The sequence below is a fragment of the Vulpes lagopus genome, chromosome 1, assembly GCF_018345385.1.
Source record: "Vulpes lagopus strain Blue_001 chromosome 1, ASM1834538v1, whole genome shotgun sequence".
Classification (NCBI taxonomy): domain Eukaryota; kingdom Metazoa; phylum Chordata; class Mammalia; order Carnivora; family Canidae; genus Vulpes; species Vulpes lagopus.
This window is the reverse complement of record NC_054824.1, coordinates 114058138-114079475: the sequence shown is the minus strand read 5'-3', so window position 1 is coordinate 114079475 and position 21338 is coordinate 114058138. Positions and strand designations below refer to the sequence as shown.

At 43.1% G+C, this 21338-nt stretch overlaps 1 protein-coding gene across 3 annotated transcripts in view; it reads right to left on the bottom strand.

Annotated features, from left to right (window-relative positions):
* The window catches only part of EPB41L3 (erythrocyte membrane protein band 4.1 like 3), a 206301-nt gene that overhangs the window by 133491 nt on the left and 51472 nt on the right, over positions 1 to 21338 (bottom strand). Inside the window, exon 1 of one of the 3 annotated variants that reach the window (XM_041751323.1) lies at positions 9270 to 9446. The exons of 1 other annotated variant lie outside the window; for it this stretch is intronic. The gene's annotated coding sequence lies outside the window, so the exon portion shown is untranslated. Of the gene's footprint in view, positions 1 to 6329; positions 6422 to 9269; positions 9447 to 21338 lie in introns of those variants that run through there. One more of the 3 variants, XM_041751343.1, reaches the window with a different exon arrangement.

Sequence of the window (21338 nt, the reverse complement as noted above, 5' to 3'; positions counted from 1 at the left end):
TTTTCACTTACTAATTTTTTTTAAAGATTCATTTATTCATTCATTTAGAGCGTGCACAAGGGGAGGGGCAGAGGGAGAGGGAGATTCTCCAAGCCCAATCCCACTACCCCGAGACCATGACCCGAACCAAAACCAATCAAAAGTCTGATGCTCAATGGACTGAGCCACCCAGCCACCCCTCACATTTATTAATTTAATACTCCTGACCATTAGGCTCATAATTATTATCATCCCTATTTAACAGATAAGAAAATTAACCTTTAATCCTACTTCCTTAATCTTTTAAATTTTACTTAATTTCCTAGAAGGGCCACAAAAGGGATTAAGTGATGGACCAGTCATAGTGAAACCAGGCAGGGCTCTCCATGCTGAGCATTCTCTTAAACCGTAGTACTATTTATTGACAGAGTAGTATCTTTCCATGTTATTTTTTTAAAGATTTATTTCTTCATGAGAGACACAGACAGAGAGAGGCAGAGACACAGGCAGAGAGAGAAGCAGGCTCCATGCAGGGACCCTGAATGTGGGACTCGATCCTGGTACTCCGGGATCTTGTCCTGGGCCGACGGCAGGCACCCAACCTCTGAGCCACCCAAGCGTCCCTATCTTTCCATATTACATATTTACCAGACAATAGCCAACATACTGCAAAGTTGTTGAGATAAGATTCTTTAAGAGGGCTATCTCAAAAAGTGGCCTGGGGCCACAGAACCAGAATCCACTGAAGCACCTGTTGGATATACAGATGCCTGGACCCAGCTCCAGACCTATTAAGTGAAAACTCGGGATGAGTCTCTAGAAACTGCTTTTTAACAAATCCCCAGGTAATAATGTTACATAAGAAAATGTGAACACCACTGTGGCTGATTCCTTGCAAACCTCTACTACTACTGTCGTTTGGAGTTTCAAGTTGACACAATTCTATATTCTCATTGTTGGTCACCTTTTGGATTATGGAGTTTGTGGTGGAACATCCCAAAATTCCATACTCCCTTAGGGCTTTATCTTTGTAATCTAAAAATTCCTCAGAGGTCTCTGGGAACAAGCAAAGCAGGCAAACGACAAAGTAGCTTAATTGGGAAAACATTTACTGTGTGCCTACTCTCATCACACATGGCTCTGGAAGTCTTTGGAGATACAGGTCTCACTTCAAACTTCCGGTTGGCACCATCACTGCCATTTCACAGCTGGAGGACCTGGCCCAGAGAAATAGAGCAACCTATCCCAAGCTACCCAGCTGAAGGTAAGCAGATGTTTCAACCCATATCTACTCTGTATTCTCTTTATTCTACAACATAGCTCCTCCTCATGAATTACTACCATCTAGATTTCAGGATTTAAGGGGAAGACCTTTCCAAATGTCCTGAGCAAACTAGTCAACTCCCATACTTTTTCCAACCCCATACCTCGTCCACTAACAGTATTAAGCTCAAGTTAATAAAAGCCACCACCTATAGCACAAAATAACGGCATAAAGCACACAAAAATCAAGAATTCTCTCAAATGAAATTACCAAACACTGTATCTCCACAATGTGAGTAACTCTAGATACAAATGACATAAAAGCAAGCAACTCCCAGGCCCATTATCAGGTTCAGGTTCCATCATGGCAGCCTAGCAGAAGTCTAGGTCCACCAGGCCAGTCAGTGCATCTTGGGATCATACAGCTATTTTCCTCAGCCACATAAATGTAGGAAAACAACATGGATTTCAAGTAAACCTAACAGTCAAAATGATGGGCACGTCTCTAACATAACAGAGTGGCCCACATCCCTGGAGAAGCTGCACTGAAATCTGGGAACGGAGTCTGACATTTGCTAACCCTCTGCTGCTGAAGACAAGGGCAAGGTTCAGAAATCAGAACAAGCAGGGCACCTTATTATTATTATTTTTTCCTATCCCTGGAAGCCTCACGCCTTCACACCTCCTAAACTATCCAAGACTCTGAAGTGTCTCAACTCTGAACTCAAGAGTCTGGGTCAGTTATAGGTGTCTGCTGCCTCTTGGGGGATGCCGGGATGCATGTGGGGGAGACAATGGATCCCTGGGATCTCAAGGTTAGGCTGTATGGGGGGAGGCCATCTGTCTCTTTTCTATTCAACAGTGAACAGACTCTGGTCATGGTATGAATTAAGAAATCAAAAACTATATGGCTAAAGGCTGTTTCTTTCAGTTTATTAGGGCTAAATATGCACACATGACCCTGAGATGTACACAACTGCCATTCGTTATTTTAATTTTGCTTGATGTCCTGTTTCATCCGGCCCGATATGTGTGCTACAAGACAGTGATGAAAAGTACAGGCAGCAAGTAGCAGGAGAAGGAGGAGGGGCTGGATGACAAGACTTCAAATAATCACCATCGTTGAGGTAATGGTCCTTCACCAGTATTGTATAGGACCCGAAGAAAATATTTATTTCCCATTAAAAACAATGATGTATAGATTTGTATACATGAGAATGCTTCCCAGGGCATACCGTTACATCAAAAAGAAAATAGTTATAGTAATGCGGTAATGTGTAAGCTAGAAATCTGTTCTTGTAAAATATTATCTACCTGAGTCTGTACATACACGAAATAAAGCTACTGCTATTTACTAGGTTCTAATGATATACCGAGTACTACGTTCACATTCAGTGCTTTGCAGGTATTGTATCACTGAATCCTCATAGCCTTGAGATGTAAGCATTATGGCCATTTTAAAAATTAGCAAACAGAGTCAAGGAATTGAAAACTGACCCAGGTCACAAAACGATTAAATAGCAAGACTGGCAGCCCAATCCAAGTCTGTCTGATTCCGGGACCCACTACAGTATACTAGACATTCCAAGAGACAGCTTTGGAAAGATGTTTGCCAAAAATATTAACAGCAGCTGTCTCTAGAGCAGGAAATTTCTTCTTTTTGTTTTTCACTATTTTAGAAGATGTTTTATTATTTTTTTAGAGTGGTGGGAGGGGCAGAAGGAGAGGGGAAAGAAAGAATCTTAAGCAGGCTCCATGCCCAGTGGGGAGCCCAGTGGAGGGCTCAATCTCATAACCCTGAGATAATGATGTGAGCTGAAATCAGCAGTTAGATGCTTAACTGACTGAGCCACCCAGGCACCCCTAGAACATATTTTAAAGTAAGCATGCCATATTTTTATTTTATTTAAAATAACAAAGATATTTTCATTGGAAGGATAAGTAAACAGCATGAAAATCTTCCCATCTTCCATGTATCTAATTTTCCACCCTAACCAGTCCAAAAGTAACAATTAACTCCAACTAAATGTGACCGCAAAAAAAAAAAAAAAAAAAAAAAAAGGAGTTGCCAAAATATCAATCACTGAGAGCAGAAATCATTACAACCAATTTCTGAAGAATTCTGGATTAGGCCATTAACAAAAGATCGTCTATCTCCAGACATATATTCTTACAATATATCCTACATTTATCACTGGACAGACACTCTTCTTTTCTATTCAATTACCTTCACTGGCTCCCTACTATCTAGTAAAATCCAAAACATCCTTTAGTCTCATATCCAAAAATCTTCCACAAGCAGGCGCCACACTTCCTCCTACTGCTCTCCACTGTAAAGGCTACATTCCAGCTAAATTTAGGCCTACTGACCTCTGGAGTATCCTATCAGGACTAACCTCAAAGTCCAGCCATCTTCCAAGGACCAAAACAGAATATGAAGACTATTCAGTAGATGTCTCGTATAAAGTAAAGCACACAAGAAACATAATTACTGGGGCGCCTGGGTGGCGCAAGTCGGTTTAATGTCTGAATCTTGGTTTCACCTCAGGTCGTGATCTTGGGGTCATGAGATCAAGCCCCGCACTCAGCGGGGAGTCTGCTTGACATCCTGCCTCTGTTCTCCCCAGGCATGTGCACTCTTTAAATAAATTTTTAAAATCTTAAAAAAAAGATAATTACCAAGACACAGAATGGGCCATATAAATAAGCACCAGACATCATTATAAAGCATTTTTCTAAAAAACAGTTTGCATAGCCAAGTGACAAATTCTCTTTCATAAAATTCATGACACCATTCATTGTAAGCGGTACATAGTACTCTGCCAATCAAGCTATGACTTATCCATCAGAATTTTTCTTCTCTAGTTATTCACAGAACTCTTAGATTTATTTAGGTAGTCTATGCATAAATAATACAGAAACAAAATAATTTGGTCAAGGAATTCCTAAAACTTCTTTACTCGGTCAGGCTCAGACTCTGAATTGCAGAAGGACTCAGTTATTGGCGTCCACACCTTCCCACAGTGCCATCCCCTACACATCTTTATTGGTGAGGCGCACTTCTTACCAGCGCCCGTTACTACTCCTAGGTTCTCTCCCTATCAGCTGACATCCAATCCTCAATTCGGGATGTGTGTTCCAATTGGTGACATCAGTTGCCTGCTTTCTCTCTGCCACGTGGCTGAGAGCAACTATAAGTCATTATCCCAACTTCAGACATGTTAAAATGTGCAAACAGAAGTTTGTCATAGAAGTGATGAAATTTGGGGCCTGCACAAATATACAGATGTTCACTGTTGGGAGAATGTAAACCTTCCGTACAAAAATGACTAGGGAGGAGAGATCCACAACAGAAAGTAATTTTTCTCTTTTGACTCCAATGTCAGGATCAATATCATCGCCCAGCCCTAATCTACATTTTCAGCTCTGGTCACACACCAGTCCCATCCATCCCTCTCTGCAGTCTTCAGAGAATTCCCTCTCTCCTGATGGCCTCCAGGACACCAATTAGAGCTGCAGGAAAGGAAGCAGGCCGCCTGCTGATCTTCCCTTAAAGGAGCCATTCTTGTTTCTCTAGGTACCTGCAGTATTCTCTTCTCTGATTCGGCAAAACCTCCAGAACCTACCTACCTCCTTCATGCTATGGGCAGAACAGCAAGCTTGTTATGAAGAGGATCACACCATGAAAAATAATGACTGCAGACATGGGTCCAGTAATTCTCATTTTTAAATGAAGCAGCAGCAGTGCCTCTGAAGCCTTTTCAAATTTTTGGTAGTAAAGCATAAGTCACAAATGGCCTCATTTTTCATTCAAGTCCATAAATATTTACTCAATGCTATAAGTGTTTTAGACCTGTACTTCGTTTGGGGTTGAAACTCCAAGAAAAATAAGTTCCTACTCACTTCATGCACTCACTCACTCGGTAAAATTGGAGAGGAAAATAAACATTTGAAGCAGGTTAAATACTGCATTTTGTTTCCTAGGTCCAGTAACAGATCTTTCTGCCTTTTTTTTTCTTCTAAGTTTGTAAGGAAGGGCTATAAGAACAATGTATCAAAACGTCACCCATCTAAAAATTATGTTGTCAGCTTTTTCTCTATACTGCAAATTACAAAAGAATTAGAGGTTTGGTGCTAATGGAAGCTTATAATTCTAAAGCGTGCAATTTAACCAATCACCGCAAGGTCTAAAAATGTAATCCTGAAGACATTTCCACCAAGTGATCTGCAATGCTGGTATCTAATTTCAACTTCTCTACTTGTGTCATTCTTCCCATTTTTTCCCCCTTGCTTTGGAAATTGTTCTGGAACAACTACACAGTTAAGAACTGCCCAGTGCCTCTACATGCATAATATACTCACATGAAAAAACTGACAGTCATCTTAACCAAGGAGGTATACAAAAGACAATGAAGATCTGCAGCTATTCTATGGGTCTTTACTTTTTCATGCTCATATCACATTATATGCAGAAATCAAAACATGAAATGTACTTTACCATTTCAGAAGTTCAGACTTCCTTTTGTAATTTGTTCAGTACTAATTTGGGTGAAACATGTCTATGATCATCTCTGCAGTAGAAATCTAAGTTAGGATTAAAATGTTAAATCATAAAATAATTTGTTAAACAAAAATTTAAATGGTAATCAATTACTCCAAATCACTGAAGATATCTTGTAAACTTGTGAGATCTCTAGCTTTTTTCATCGTTGCCAATTGCCAAATTGCAATCACATCACTCAAAAATAAATCAGAAAGAATACTGCCTATCCAGAAAATGCACTATTTTTACAGACAACACATACTTTTAAAAGACAATACTAATTATCTAGTAGCAAGAATGCTATTTTAGAACAAAGAATAGTTAAAAAACATACTGGCTCTGTGCATAAGCAAAAATATAGACTCATTATTCTTGTGCTCTGGATGATTTTTAAAACGGCCCTTTTTAAAGATACAGTATTTTCCCCAATAAAAGGAAAATTCAATGATTTCTACCCTTTCACAAAAAAAACCTATGATCTATGAAACACATTTTCCTACGCAGCCTTGAATTCACCTCCACCTTCCCATTCTCCAAACAATACCTTATGGTGCCGTTCAACTTGAGAAAGGAGAGTCTCATTCATTTATCAGGCAAAGTTAAAGGCAGCAAGATGCTTCAGACCGGCTGGTTTTGCCTGCCCCACCCTTGTTTCCTCTGAACCATAGTGATGTCACAACACCAGGCAGGGCAATGACTTCACTGGTCCAGTCCACTGGTCCTTGCTTCTGAGCACATAATTCTTAGCTGTCAAGGCAAATCAAATGACAACAGAACCCTCCAAGAGTGTCTGATGGATTCCCAACAAATTAGCTGTGAGCAAGCCTTTGGGAAGAAATAGATGCAGCAATAGCATCGCTAAAGATCTCTCTTAATGAAGAAGTGGTGCTAAAGATTAATTTGATTCATGGTTTTCAATAGTAAGTCTATATCCCATAATAAAGCTGACACTCAGGTGGGGGTGGCGGTGGGGGGGGATGGGGGGAGGGAGAACTGCGGCTGGATATTTGGAAGACAATATGGGAACCAAATATGGCCAGGGCAGTCAAGTAAATCAGAAACCTCTCTCTTCAATACAGCCAAATTCTCACAGCAGAGAAATGGATATTTTTCAGCTTTCTCCTTAAGTTCTACTTCACCGGAGAGGGAGTGAATTCTAATTTGTGAATTTTAAGACTTTTTTTTTTTTTAACGCACTGACTTAAAAGATGAATATGTATATTATAGTATGTAAGACCCTACCCTGGACTAGAAGTTCCTGCCATGTTTAATCTAACATAGAGTGAATCCAAAAAAGATTCCCCAAAGGATGACGCTATCACATTTCCCAATGCATGAAGGGTTGCCTGTCTTCCATCTGGGCAGCCCCTTAATGCATGTGACCAAACAGTTTCTTAAAAAACTAATGTATATGTAAAATAGCTTCTGATCCAAAACAAAAAAAAAAAAAAAAAAAAAATCCCTGGTCTCCTATTTCAACACAATTCAAAGTTGGCCAAAGTCCACGCCCAGTACAAAAGCTGACAAAACTGCCTTTAACCAAAAATCACTTTCATACAAAAGAAATGACTTGAAAATTCAATGTAAATATTTTGCAGACGCTGACCTTTGACCTGTATCTTCTCAATCCTTTACCTAAAAAGGGTTTATGAATTAAATAATGTAGCTACCCTCTTAATTACTGATAAATCACTCACAAAACATGCTCTTTTTGCAAAAAAAAAAAAAAAAAAAAAATTTATTTGCCTGAAGTGGATTCACTAGATGCACTTTTATTCAGTACCTTACGCATCTGATATATTTTGCTCGTCTAAATCACCAGGAAATTATAATGCAAATCAGGCAGTATTCAGAGATTTTTCTTTTCATCGGTGCCTCGAGAAATTAACAAGTTAAAGTCACTGTTTCTCAACCTAGAATTCCTTTCCTCTCACAACTTGGGTTACCCGAACTTAAAGCTTGAAAAGTTTGAAACCAAAATTAAGATGCGTTTTTAAAAAACCCCGTCAGGGCCGAGATCTATAAACCACCTCCCATTCCCCAGAGTTTACTCAGGCTTGATGTGCTGTTCCCCTTTCTTAATGGGGCTTCTCTGCTTAATTTGCAGTCTTTGGTGCTGGGTTCAGGGCTCCCAGACAGAAGTCGAATTTTATAATTTTGGATTCCTTGAGGCTTTCTTTGGGATCAGAGTAAAATCCAAAGAAGAATGTGTGTAGCACTCAGAGTGAGGACTCTTCTACCAGGGGCGTTCGTGCCGCCAAGCGAGACTTCGGTACGCCCGGCCGCCTCGGAGCCAGGAAGGGCCCCCAGAGGGTCAGGCAGGAGCCCTGCGGGAGCAGCGCTGCAGGACCGCGAGGCTAACGTGGGAACACGGAACCACCACCCTGACCGCGAAGGGGAGCCCTGCACGGCGGGACTGCCGGCCTCCCGGGACGGCCCGGCCCGGCCTCCACAGTAATTAATACCACATGTTTTCCTTATCATTCTGTGTGTTCTCCGGCAATCTCCTTCCAACTGTAGCCCTGACTGCAACTGGAGGAGAAAACCCTAGAAAACTTTGGGCCCGTGGATCGAAAACCCCAAAGGCACGGCTGCCCGCCCAGCGCGGGACCCGTTACAATTTACGAGGTGACCACACCCACCGCATTGCAGAAGCCGTGAACTTGGCGGGGGCGGGCGGGGGCGGGGGAGGGGAAGGAGCGGGGCGAGACGCGGCCCGAGGACGAGCCCCAGCCGCGGCCCCGGCCCCGGCCCCCTCCCGAGGCGGCGCCAGGTGAGCAGCGCCGCTGCCGCGGGGGCGCAGGCCGGGCCCAGGGGCGCCGCAGGTGCCGGGCCGCGAGCGCGGGCTGCGGGACGCGCCCTCCTCCCCCCCCCCTCGTCCCCCCTGCGCCGCCGGGCCGCAGCCCCCGCCGCCGGCCCGCGAAGCAGACAAGTTACATAAAGCGGCCGGCCCGCGCCCGGGCTGGGATGCTTTGTGCCGGGCCCCCGGGAGCGCCCCGCGGCGCGCCGGCCCCCGCCCCCCGCCCCGGGCGGCGCCGCGGTGTCGCCCCGGCCCCCCGCCCGCCCCCGCGCAGCCCGCCTCGCCCTCGCCCCCGGCCCGGCCCCGGGGCAACTCAAAACATGGCGCCCCGAACGGGGGATGATCGGGGCGAACTGGCAGGGAAGGCAGGCGGGGACGGCGCCGGGGCAGGCCCCCAGGCCGGAGGCCGGCGCTCAGCCTCCGCGCGCCGGCCCCGCCGATGCGGCAGCGCGGCGCGCGGACACGTCCCCGGCGCGGCGCGGTGCGGTGCGGTGCGGTGCGGGCCCGCGGGGGTCCCGGCGGGCGGGCTCCGGCTCGGGCGGCCGTGCGGCGCCGGGGCCACGCGTCAGCCGCGCACCGCGCGCGCCTCGCCCCCGGCCTCCCGCGGGCCGCCCGCGCCTCGCCCCCCGGAGACCCCCGCGGGGCCCCCTCGGATCCCCCCGCCCCGGCTGCCAGGAAAGTTACCTCGGCCGGGCGGGCAGCCCGCGCGCCGCGGCGTGGGACGGGGCTCGGCCGGCGTCCTCGGGCGCTGCGCAGGAGGCTCGGGCGTGCGGAGGGAGCCGGCGCCGCGGGCTGCTCGCCGACGCGGGCTGCTCGCCGCCGCTCCCCGCCCCCCGCCCCCCCGCAGGCGGCTCGGCGGCTCGGCGGCTCGGAGGCTCGGCGGAGCTGCGGCGGGGCCCACGCCCCGAGCCGGCGCAGAGGCAGAGGCAGCCGAGCCCGTCCTGCGGCCGCGGGGGGGGGTGGGGGGCGGGGGGCCGCGGCACTCCAGGACACTTGGGTTGTGACAGGCGTCTCCGTCCTGGCGCGGGGTCAGGCTTGGGGACACCGCCTGGAGACGGCGGCCCAGAGCGTCAGCCTGTGGTCTCCACTCCGGGGGAGGACAGCCCGGGCTTCCCGACCCCCTCCCCAGGCCTCCCGACACCCCCTGCAACGGGGGGGGGGGGCCGTGGCCCTCAGGTGCATACCGTACTGGCTCAGGGACTGCAGTGTTTCCTTGCTTTTTTTTCTTTCTTTTTTTTTTAAATCTTTTTGAAAGAAGCCATTTCACATTGGCGTCTAGCACCGGCTGGGTGCCCAAGAAATGTTAATGGGGCACACCTGAATTAAAGGTTGAAGGGCGCGCTTTCCTGTCTCTCGGCAGCCCCCCCCCCTTCCCACCATAAAGATCCAAAGTTACAGGTGATCTCCCAAGCCTCCCTAAGGGGAAGTAAGTCCTTCTTTATTGATCAGGCTTTCAGCCGAAATGGGGGGGGGGGGGGGGGGCTCACGCTCTGATGGACAGGTGAAAGAAATTATTCCAGGTCATCTCACAACCTAACTCTATAATCAAGTAACCAAGTCATATTTATTAAAACGTTTAAGGCCCGCTTTAAATATTCAGGGTCACCTTTTCAGGAGCTCACCCACTCACTTAAGGTGTGCTGGTAGATTCACAAAAATACTGCATTTTTGGGATCCCTGCTTGGCCTAGCGGTTTAGCACCTGCCTTTGGCCCCGGGGGGGGGGGGGGGGGGGTGATCCTGGAAACCAGGGATAGATTCCTCCATCAGGCTCCCTGCGTGGAGCCTGCTTCTCCCTCTGCCTGTGTCTCTGCCTCTCTCCCTCTCTCTCTCTCTCATGAATAAATAAATAAAATATTTTTTAAAAAATGCTGCATTTTCTATTGGGTGCCAAAGTTGTGGTGCAGAATAAAAGCCTGTGGCACAGATGAGTAGGTTGGGACTGCCAGTAAAGGCCCTGGCTGGGGAGACCTGGCCTGCTTTTAGGACAGGGCATAGGCAGTAGAAAACGGGAGGGGCATTTTTCTGGTTGCGTGGAGAGAAGATAGGAAAATCATGGTTACTGTGGTGCTATGGAATTTATGAACCTGTATTCTGTAGAAGATGTGCATCTTTGGGAAATTTTAAGCAAGAAAATGTGGTTTAAGTTTTGTTGGGGGGGGGGAATCTGGTGACGTGGGGGAATGGATGGGCAAATAGAGGAGCAGATAGCAAGAGATCTTAGCATTGTTCCAAGTACTACAGGTAACAAGGACCTAAGCTGTCATGTGACAGATAATGGTGATAGTTCAAATACTAGAAGAAAAATTTGGGCATTGCCTGTGTTTTCTATGAGGACCACAGGAGTATTACAGACATATCTACGCACATGACTTTTGTATTTATATGGCTATGTGGGAGGTGTACAAGATCTGTGAATGAAGAAAGCGGTTTTTTTCCTTGTTTGTGTGCACACTTAAACACTCTCCTTTAAAAGTGAACTTGAAAAAATTGTCTTGTTTACAACAAACATGAAGTTGGCATTCTCATTTCAGACACAGATGGCTTCATATTTTCATTCATTTTGTTGCCATATTTTTGCTATTTTTTTAATTTGAAAGCAAACTCTTTTCTCCCTGATTCACGAATCTTAATCTTTCTGGTGATGGAAAAAAATTAAAAATGTTCAGATGTCTATTTTCTTGTGAGAAAATGTTAGAATACTAAATATTATTTTTTAGAAGTACGCCACTAATTATCTGAATATTCCATGAATTCAAAATCTGGAGTAAAACCAAACTGCTTCATAGTTTGTGTGTGTGTGTGTGTGTGTGTGTGTGTGTGTGATTTTTTTTTGCTTCATAGTTTAAATAGTAAATCTGGGGAGCAATCACTATGAAAATCTTTGGGCTTAACCAAAGCTCTCAGCTCTTCTTTTTTGATTTTCCTAGCACAGATATGGAGAAAAAGAAATGCCAAACAAAAACTCAGAAGCAGCACAGAGCTCTACCAGTAACCTGCCCGCATCTCTGTAATAAATCCTTTTCATTCTACTTGATTAATACCATGCAGGAGCACCTCAGAGTCCTCTCTGTCTCCCCACAGTGCCTCACTGAGTACACTGCAAGCCAAGCACTGAACATTTTTTGCTAAATAAATGAATGGATGTCAACTAATTAAGTTTGTCACTATATTTGAGAGTTGAGTTTCCTCCTGTATAAAATAAGAGATTATTTCCAAAATTCCTTATGCTTCAAATATGCTAGGGGTCTATAAAATAAACACATTTTCACATCTCAATACCTACTGAGTAAAAGCAATAATGAAAAATCCTTTTAACTCTTATCAGGAAATTAAATTATGAGCTTTTCTACATGGAAAAGAGAAGGAAAGTAACAAAATTAAGTACAAGGCAAGATGATGATCCCATTATAGTTAGATTTGCTTTCTTTCATAAAGGCTGACTTCTCCCTGCATTCCCCTCACTACCAAAAATGAAGCCACCTAAGGCCCCAGAGAATTCTTTATTCTTAGCAGTATGAAATCCCTTCTGGTGCTTTTTTCAGTAAGTTACAGAAAAGTAATCCTTGGTTCGGGGGAATGCTTTTCACACAGTACTAGAGTTAGTGAGATTTGTTTGTTGTTGTTGTTGTATTTTAAGATCTTATTTATTTATTCATGAGAGACACAGGCAGAGGGAGAAGCAGGCTTCATGCAGGGATGCAGGGAACCCGATGTGGGACTCAATCCCGGGTCTCCAGGATCACGCCCTGGGCTGAAGGCGGTGCTAAACCGCTGAGCCACCAGGGCTGCCCAGTTAGTGAGATTTGTGCTGAGAACTCAGTTCATCAGATTTCTAGTTTACTATATCTACATGGCAAATACTGAAATAATCCATGAAATATGGGGAAGGATTCCATGACTCCAGCCTAAGTCTCAGGATGTCCATTCTGGTTTCAACCACGGTACTAAGGCTTACCCTACAATACTAATCTTATTTATGGGCTTCCTGAAATATTCTGTTGTATATAAAATATATTACTGAAGGCCAACAAGCCATCTAGAATTCTAGCCATAGTACAGAGAAAAGAGGCATAGCTAACTTCTGGTAAGATAATGCACGTGTGGAACTTCATCCCAAACCATAGAGACAGGATTGTCCCCCAAACCTCCACCTAACCCCAAGTGTCCACAGCACACTGACTCACCGATACTGGTACTCTGTTATCTTAGAGCGGTGTAACTCCAACCTGATAGCCAAGGCAAAAGCAGAATTTGCAGATTGTATCAGAGCCATATTGTCAGCTTCATCGCCAAGCTCCAGAAAGAAATGGTAGAGTATCCGTCCAATGAATACATCGGAACCTTGCCCTCCAGCATGAAGACTGGAAGAATATGGAAGTCTATCCAAACCCTAAAAGGCCTGCAGCACTCATCTGCCCTCTTTGGCAATCTCAGACTACTGTCACATAAAGCATTGTGATATTTTAAACATTTCCATATTCTCCAGTACTTTAAATTGACTGTTTTTCAGCCTAAGATGCCTTAGTGAGATGTTAACATCACTTGCAGTTAACTAGTAGAGGCATATTGTATGCTCAGGATAATGTCAGGCACCTCAATTGCATATCAAGTCCTTGAAATCAGGAAATCGTTACCAGGGACCATAAATAAGAGAAATATGGTGATGAATGCCTAATTCAAAAGCAACAAGCTTATTCTTATGAGATAAAAATGTTTAAGAGTTTCTAGGGTTTGAGAATACTGTCAACTTTATAGCTCATTAAGGCTTCCAGATGCTGTCTTCATTCAGGGTTTGTATACATCATTTCAGGGGTCTGTACACATGCAGAGCACAGATGCAAAACGAAGTAAAAAACCACCAATAATTATAAATGCAGCATAAAATGTACAAAAATATGTACACATGAGAGGCAGCAAGTTTAGACATTCCTACATTCATTTAATAAAATCATTCCTATCCATCAGAACTTCATACTTGCTTCCTTTCTCTCTCTGTTAAGCTCTTGTAAAAATACTGGTCATAAATGTGGGGCCAATACATATTGTATAAATTTCACTGTATTCAAATATACACTTAATGGGTTTTTTAACTTTTTCCATTTCAAGTAAATTTTTAGAAATCTCAGCACTTTTATTTTTTAAAAGATTTTCTTTATTTGAGAGATATTGACAGAGAGACAGAGAGGGATCACGAGTGGGGGGGAAGGGTAGAGGGAGAAGTAGATGCCCCTGGCCCACCCTCCTCACCCCACAAAGCAGGAAGCCCGATGCGGCACTGGATCCCAGGACTCTGGGATCGTGACCAGAGCTAAAGGCAGACGCTTAACCTACTGAGCCACCCAGGCACCCAGAAATCTCAGCACTTTTAAACAGAATAGTTTTGACAACAACAAAAAAAGTCATTCCAATCAGTTCTTTATAAAATTTAAATGTTCTCTTCTTCCCCTGAGTAAAAATTAAAATCCATTAAGACTTTTATATTTGGTCAGTTTATTTACAATGGCAAAATACAAATAATGGAAGTCGGTAATCTATAAAATTACCAAATTCAACTCCCAAACTATTCACCATCTGAGACCACAGTGATATCTCAAACATGATCAGTATTGGGTTATACTGGGACACTTAACATTTCAATCACTTTCCCCCAAAAGATATAAAATAAATGCCAGCAAGCCTCTCAAGTCTCCTATAAAATTGTAAATAATCCTAACCAGCTATTATATTTTGTTCTAACAGCAATCAACAAGAATTAGCTGAAGGGAAAAAAAAGAATTAGCTGAAGAAGTAAAATCCAGGTAATCAGACACATTCAGATGCCTGGTTTATTAACTTGTTAACTCTGTCTTCAGGTTTTTGTTCCCCTCTTCAAGCAAACATGCCATAGTTAACTTTATGAACTAAGAAATGTACAGCTGTAACTACACTCCCCCCCAAAAAGTCAGCTTTGCTTCTTAATCTGATTTCTGCTTTCCAGCACTTTCTTTTCCCTCTTTCCAATTACATCACTATACTTGCATACTTCAACAGTACAACCGGCAAATGTGATTCCACTCTAGCTTGCAGCTTCCAGAATGTTCTGGGAATCAATGAAAATATCATCTAGAATATCTGTCTCTTGAAATGAATCTGGCAATTAATAAGTCAAAGCCATTTTTTAAAAAGCTTCCTTTATTGACTCTTTCCTGTCCAAGATGTTTTTCAGGAACTTAGAACATGCAAGGTGGGCTTATCTACAGATGATACAAATCTGAGAAGGATGCCACAGTTTCTCAATCCAGGTTGTTTGCAAAAAAGCTTAAATTTTATGCTTCCATGTCAATAATAATCTTGGAAAGTGATAAAAGTATTCACAGCAATTATATCAGAATCACTCAGAGTGCTTGTTAATACAACCCATTCTTGGTCCAGCCCTAGACTAAGCAAATCAGAACCCCTGGGGTCCAGGGAGCAGGCACTTTTAACAAGGTCCCCAGGACCTAGGAGACCAGTATACAATAATCCTACAGGTGACAGAGTTAATGTTGTACTCAGACAGATGTTTCCTAGAAGTCGGAACAGAGACAAGTGATGGGAGGTTAGCCTCATTCGGCCATATAGGTGAGCAGAACTATAGGGAGTCGACACTACAAGTCAGCCCACATTATGCAAGAAGAGTTATTGCTTGGATCCTGTCGTATGCATCAATTTGCAACAGCAGTTCATTAGCAGTAAGTATAGTAATAAATAACAATGAAAGATTGTTCTGTACCCAATTCCAGCAATAATTGGATTAGATGCCCATTTACTGAAGATTGTAGTAAAACTACGACTCTGACCTTAATTTCCAAGTGCACAAAACATCTTTACAAAGTTGCCAAGGGATGTCTCATTAAAATAGGAAATGGAGAACTAATTGCTGGCAGTTTTGGTTAAGTGTGAGATTTGACGATCTCAAACCCTGCACATAGAGACTTTAATTATTAATATCTTTTGGTAAAACATACATATGCAAAGAGACACCCCTTGCACTGATTAGTGAAAACTAATGAACAAAATTAAATAAAGAAATTGACCAGAGGCTGTATCTTTCTACACTTAGACACAATATGAGGAATTTTGTTTCAGAAAAAGGGTACCATTAATCCCAGTCAATTAATGATAATTTTATTATAAGGTCTTATATTTTTCATATGGATTTGCATGGTTCTTTTAATTTTATAATTGATGAGATCTATTAGCACGAAAAATGTTATTATAGCATTAGGTCTACATATATTTATAAGTAGCAAGACAACTTGGGAGCATCAGAAATATTTTCTTTTGTTAAAAGAATGTTAAAGAATGTGATTTCAGCTCAATAAAAGGACTGATATTGTAATATGGACCAGGTTGTTTTATGGGCAGTAGGCTCTCTACCTAGAATGCTTAAAGAGATACCATAATGCCAGTATGGTCCCATATGGTCCCAGAGGAGAGTCCTCTATCAGGTGGGCACTTATGCAACATCATATTTAAAGTTGCATCCAACTCTGAGATCAAATTGCTTTCCAAGGGTTTGCTACTCAGGAACCAGGAATTGTCCACAATTCTTCACTGTTGAGGTAGAAACTCAAGCATTGACTTCATTAAGATACAGTGATAGATGTATATTTACATATTATGTTAGAGCCTACAAAATTTCTTCATTACAGGTTGAGATTGATTTGTCACTGGCTTAGTGCTGTTTCTCCATAAAATATGATGACAATATCTACCACCTGTTCCCCTCCCACGTGTTTTCCCTGGACTATCAATCAAATCTACTCGTCCAACCCTTACTCATCAGAGCTTTCTTATCTCTGAGCCAGGTTTTACTGAGTTGGCCTTAGGTGGCTGAGGTGTTGAGTCAAGGTATAACCACTCTATTTTTAAGCCTTTTCCTAATTTTTTTCCAGGTGTTCCAATGCCCATTCCCAAATTATTCCACTATTCAACAAAAACAAGCAGGCATATACCTACCGTATTACATATATGCTCATGAATGCCATTAGGGCTCAACGAACAGAGTACTAGATGATACCTTAAAATCTTTATGTGGCCTTGGGCAAACTTCAGCCTTTCTTGTTATCAATATCTATTGAGATATTCCTTCCATTTTCTGTTTTATTAGAATAATGTGATTGTTCTCAACCATGGCATTACTTAAGGGAACACTTGAAAGACAGAACTTAAGGTGAGTATCATGCCTGGGTGATAGATAGATATATATGGGCTTATTATTATAATTTTCTTTACTCTGTGTACATTTGACATTTTACATCAAACATCAAAATATAATTTTAAAATATTGATCCTTGAGATCTACCCCAACCCAATTAGATCACAGCCTTTAGAAAGTGAGGCCCAGGTATCAGTATTTTATAACCTTTTCCAAGTGGTTTTTATGTGTAGGTAGAGTGGAAGAACAGGAGTACAAATCACAAAACTGAACATTAATAATTCCTTAAAAGCAAGATGCCAAAAAGTAAATGTTAATAGCATGAATATAAATTCTTAATAAAAATTAACTAATTAATAGATTTTGACTACCTAGTTATATCCTTTAAAAAAATTACCTCAAGTATTTGATATCAGCCATTGGATTCAACATGCACATACCCTCTATCCTTTATAAAGCTAGCTGGTGTTTGAACACACGTTTGGTTTCCTGGGCAGTGCCCACCATCATCAGATTTGTTGGTACTCACACACTTTAGGGGGAACCTCTTAGTGTAGCTGGATGCCCACTTCCTGGTAATGTGTCAATAAAGTGATGGCATATTTAACAACAGGCATAAAGAACTCATAACACACTAAATATCATGACTAGGTTTTCAACAACTCTTCAAACACTCCAAAGAAAAAAATATCATCATGGTTTTATTCCAAGTTCTTGTGTGAAATAGAGAAAATACACATAAGCATGCATGTTTCTCTCCGGTGATAAGTAGTAGAAGGTTCCAGCATGTACTTTTTGATGAAACAGATAAACATACTTGAAAACATTGGAGAGGTCTATAGGGAATCATGTCTAAAAAATATAATCTTAATGTTTTATGAATAGGAGCCAGCGATTTTCCATAGGGGTATTCAGGCATTGGGATACTCTATCATGGGGCCCAGCCCAGGGGTCATTATTTATACTCAGAGTCAAAATGTATCTATCATTTGCTTTGTGTGAGGAGCTGTTTTATGAGTTTTTGTTCTATGAGGCTACCTCATTTCACCATCACAAGAACTTTGTGAGATAGATTCTATCTATGATCATCACTATTTTACAGAATGGGGAAATGAGGCAGAAGCAGGTTCACCAATGTGTCCAAGTGACATGATGGCTGGTAGAGCCAGGATGGTCTGGGGTGATGTGACTCCTCAGCTGGACATGGAAGGTCTCTCACTACAGAGCCAAATACACACACATATGTATTTGGTTAAATTTCATGAAATCGCCAGTATTCAGTTGTTTTTTTGGCTTTCAAGAATGGTAATTTTACAGTACAATAGTGCACACCAATGAGGAAACACTGCATCAGCTATGAATGCAGAGGCACTGAGTTAGGAAATGACTTTCTACTACAATGGGCATTTTAGAGAGCTAAAACGTCTCTAAGAATACTAAGATAGGGGGACACCTGGGTGGCTCAGTTAAGCCTCTGCCTTCAGCTCAAGTCACAATCCCAAGGTCCTGGGCTAGAGCTCCTGCTCAGTGGAGAGCCTACTTCTCCTTCTCCCTCTGGTACTCCCTCTGTGCGCATGTGCTCTCTCTCTCTCTCTCTCTCTCTCTCTCTCTCAAATAAATAAAAATCTTTTTTTTAATTTATTATTTATGATAGTCACACACAGAGAGAGAGAGAGAGAGAGAGAGAGGCAGAGACACAGGCAGAGGGAGAAGCAGGCTCCATGCACCGGGAGCCCGACGTGGGACTCGATCCAGGGTCTCCAGGATCGCGCCCTGGGCTAAAGGCAGGCGCCAAATCTCTGCGCCACCCAGGGATCCCAATAAAATAAAAATCTTTAAAAAAAGAATACTAAAGAAAAATACTAAGGTCATTAATAGTTTAAGAAGCTCCTAAAAGAACTTAAGGCAAATGCTAATCAAATGATCATTATTATTAATTTTTATTTAATACACTATGTGCCACACATTTTTAAGTGCTTCATGTATGTATTTTCTCTTTTTCCTCACATCTTATGAGGCAGGAACTCATGATCTGTATCTTAGGATAAAACTGAGGCCACTGAGCAGCCAGTAACTAGTCCCTGGTCACACACCTGGGACCAGTCAATTTTACTCTGCAACCTGTGCTTTTAACCATGGTGCTAGGTTGTTCCTACAGAATTCCAGATGTTCAGTTGGAATTTCCTCTACAGGAAAGGAAATATTACGTTTAAAAAGTGGCAGCATGAGTGGAATCCTTATATAAATATGTATCTATTTTACTACGAAAAGCATTCCACTACTATTTACAGTTTGAGAAGAAGACCAAAGGGGAATGCTCCAATCTGTTGGTAAATCCTACGTGCCCTACTTTCAAAATATATCCACAATCTGACCAGTTCTCTTCACAACCGCCTCTAGCACTCTGGTGTAGGCCATCATCATCCCCCACCTGGTTCCCACAACAGCTTCATCACATTTCTCTCTTCTGCCCCCATGGGTCCTTTCTAGTCATTCTCCAAACAGGTATTGTGATCCTAGTAGAACTGGCCAGATCACATCAGTCAAATATGTTCAAAGCCCCCAAAGGCCTCCGGACCTGCATCATCAGGCCTCATGCCATATGACCTCACCATTCGGGCACATTTCCCAGCCATACTCCCTGAGTCACTCACTCTGGGCTTGCAGGTCCTCAGATAAGCCAGGCTTCTCTCATGCTAACATCCTCATCCCCTTCATATCTGCTTACGTGTACCTTCTCAAAGGGGTCTACCCTGATAACCTGATTAAACCTGTGACCGGGCTACCCCAGCACTCCTACCCCTGTCACTTGTTTCCCCTTTTCACCTACTATACCTGTCAATTCTTTATTTATCATGTTTATGGTCTGTCTTCTGCCTTTCAGCTTAGGTCCCACAAAGACAGGGGTTCTGGGCTCCTATTCACTGGTGACCCAGCTACCTAGAATAGTGCCTGGCCGAGGGAAGGCACTCATTGTACATTTGCTGGACGAAAGAATGAAGAAAACAGCAGGGTTTATAAAATGTGAGACTCTGAGGGAGGAGAGAGATTAGAGGAATCAAAAATACAGAATTGAGGAGTTAGGTGCCCAGGATTGGGATGAGACACCAGAAGGAAGAGATTTGGAAGGAAGACATTATAAGAACGGTGGGCCGATGATACACAACGATGCTGTACACTGTTCTATGCAGTATACCTCCTCCACACCCACTGGTGGAACTGATTTGGGCAAAATCCCCCAACCACCTGAAAGGACTCCCCATCCTCACCCCTGAACCAACACAGATGACGTCAGCTGGGTGCATCTCCCACCACATCCTCAAAGATGAGAAAATGGTAAAGCCACCCCTCCCAAAATGCCACTGGGTCATTTCTTAACATCAGGGTGGATTTAACCAGCACTCATCTTCTCAGGACCAAAGAAAATATGACAGGATCCAAGCAGGACCCTCTTTATTCATCTGCACAAACAATGAAATTGACCACTGTGGCAGAAAATGTCAGATCAACCGAAGCAGAAGTGTCCAAGCTAATATTTTTCATATCAATGGTTGCCGTGGTGATACTTACAAAGATTTAGCAACAATCAGGCAGTGAATACTTTTAAGAGGCGCCTGGAGGAAAAGAAGTTGCAACGTACCCTCTGTCTTCACAAATCACGCTCATCCCACTTGTGCTCAATAAATGGCTCACTTCTTTTGATTACACTTGGCATACCCATGAAAGATGAGTTTTTGATTCTGTAATTTCAAGCTTGAAGCCAGTACTGTATTTTTCCATTTGGTCTGCCTTAAGGTTTTATTCTGTGATTCATGGTGCCTTTCCAAGGTCACTAGGCCATTCCCTCATCTGCCAAAAATGTCTCCTCATCCTCTTCCTCTGCCAGAGCACCCAAGTACTAAACCCTTTCCATCCCCTGGAAGGAATATCTCTGTATTACTGTTGCCAACTTTATGCAGTGGCCATAATTTAAACAAATTTTAGGAGATGGAATATCTTAACCATCCCCTCCACCCCCCACTGCTAGATTGCAAGCTCTATGAGGGCAGCGAGTATCTCTTACTCGTATTTTAATGTTCCAGAATGAGTAGCATGGCACATTAATCCTTAAAAAAAGGAAAGAAAAGAAAAGAAAAGAAAAGAAAAGAAAAGAAAAGAAAAGAAAAGAAAAGTAAAACTTCCTAGTACTAGATACTGGAGAACTTAGTGAATGACACCACCAATCCTCAGTCATAGAAGTTAGAAACCCTGATCTCTTCCTGGGGTACCTTCCTCTCCTTCAACCCCTTTATTAGATCTATTACCAACTCCTTCATCTTACATTAATTTCCTGGATCTGTCCACATGGCTCCATCCTTTCCCTCCATTCTATAACAAACTCCTATCAGATCTCTTACTTACTTACTTATTAATTATGAGAGAGAGAGAGAGAGAGAGAGAGAGAGGCAGAGACACAGGCAGAGGGAGAAGCAGGCTCCGTGCAGGGAGCCCGATGTGGGACTCCAGGATCAGGCCCTGGGCTGAAGGTGGTGCTAAACCGCTGAGCCACCCAGGCATCGCTCCTATCAGAAC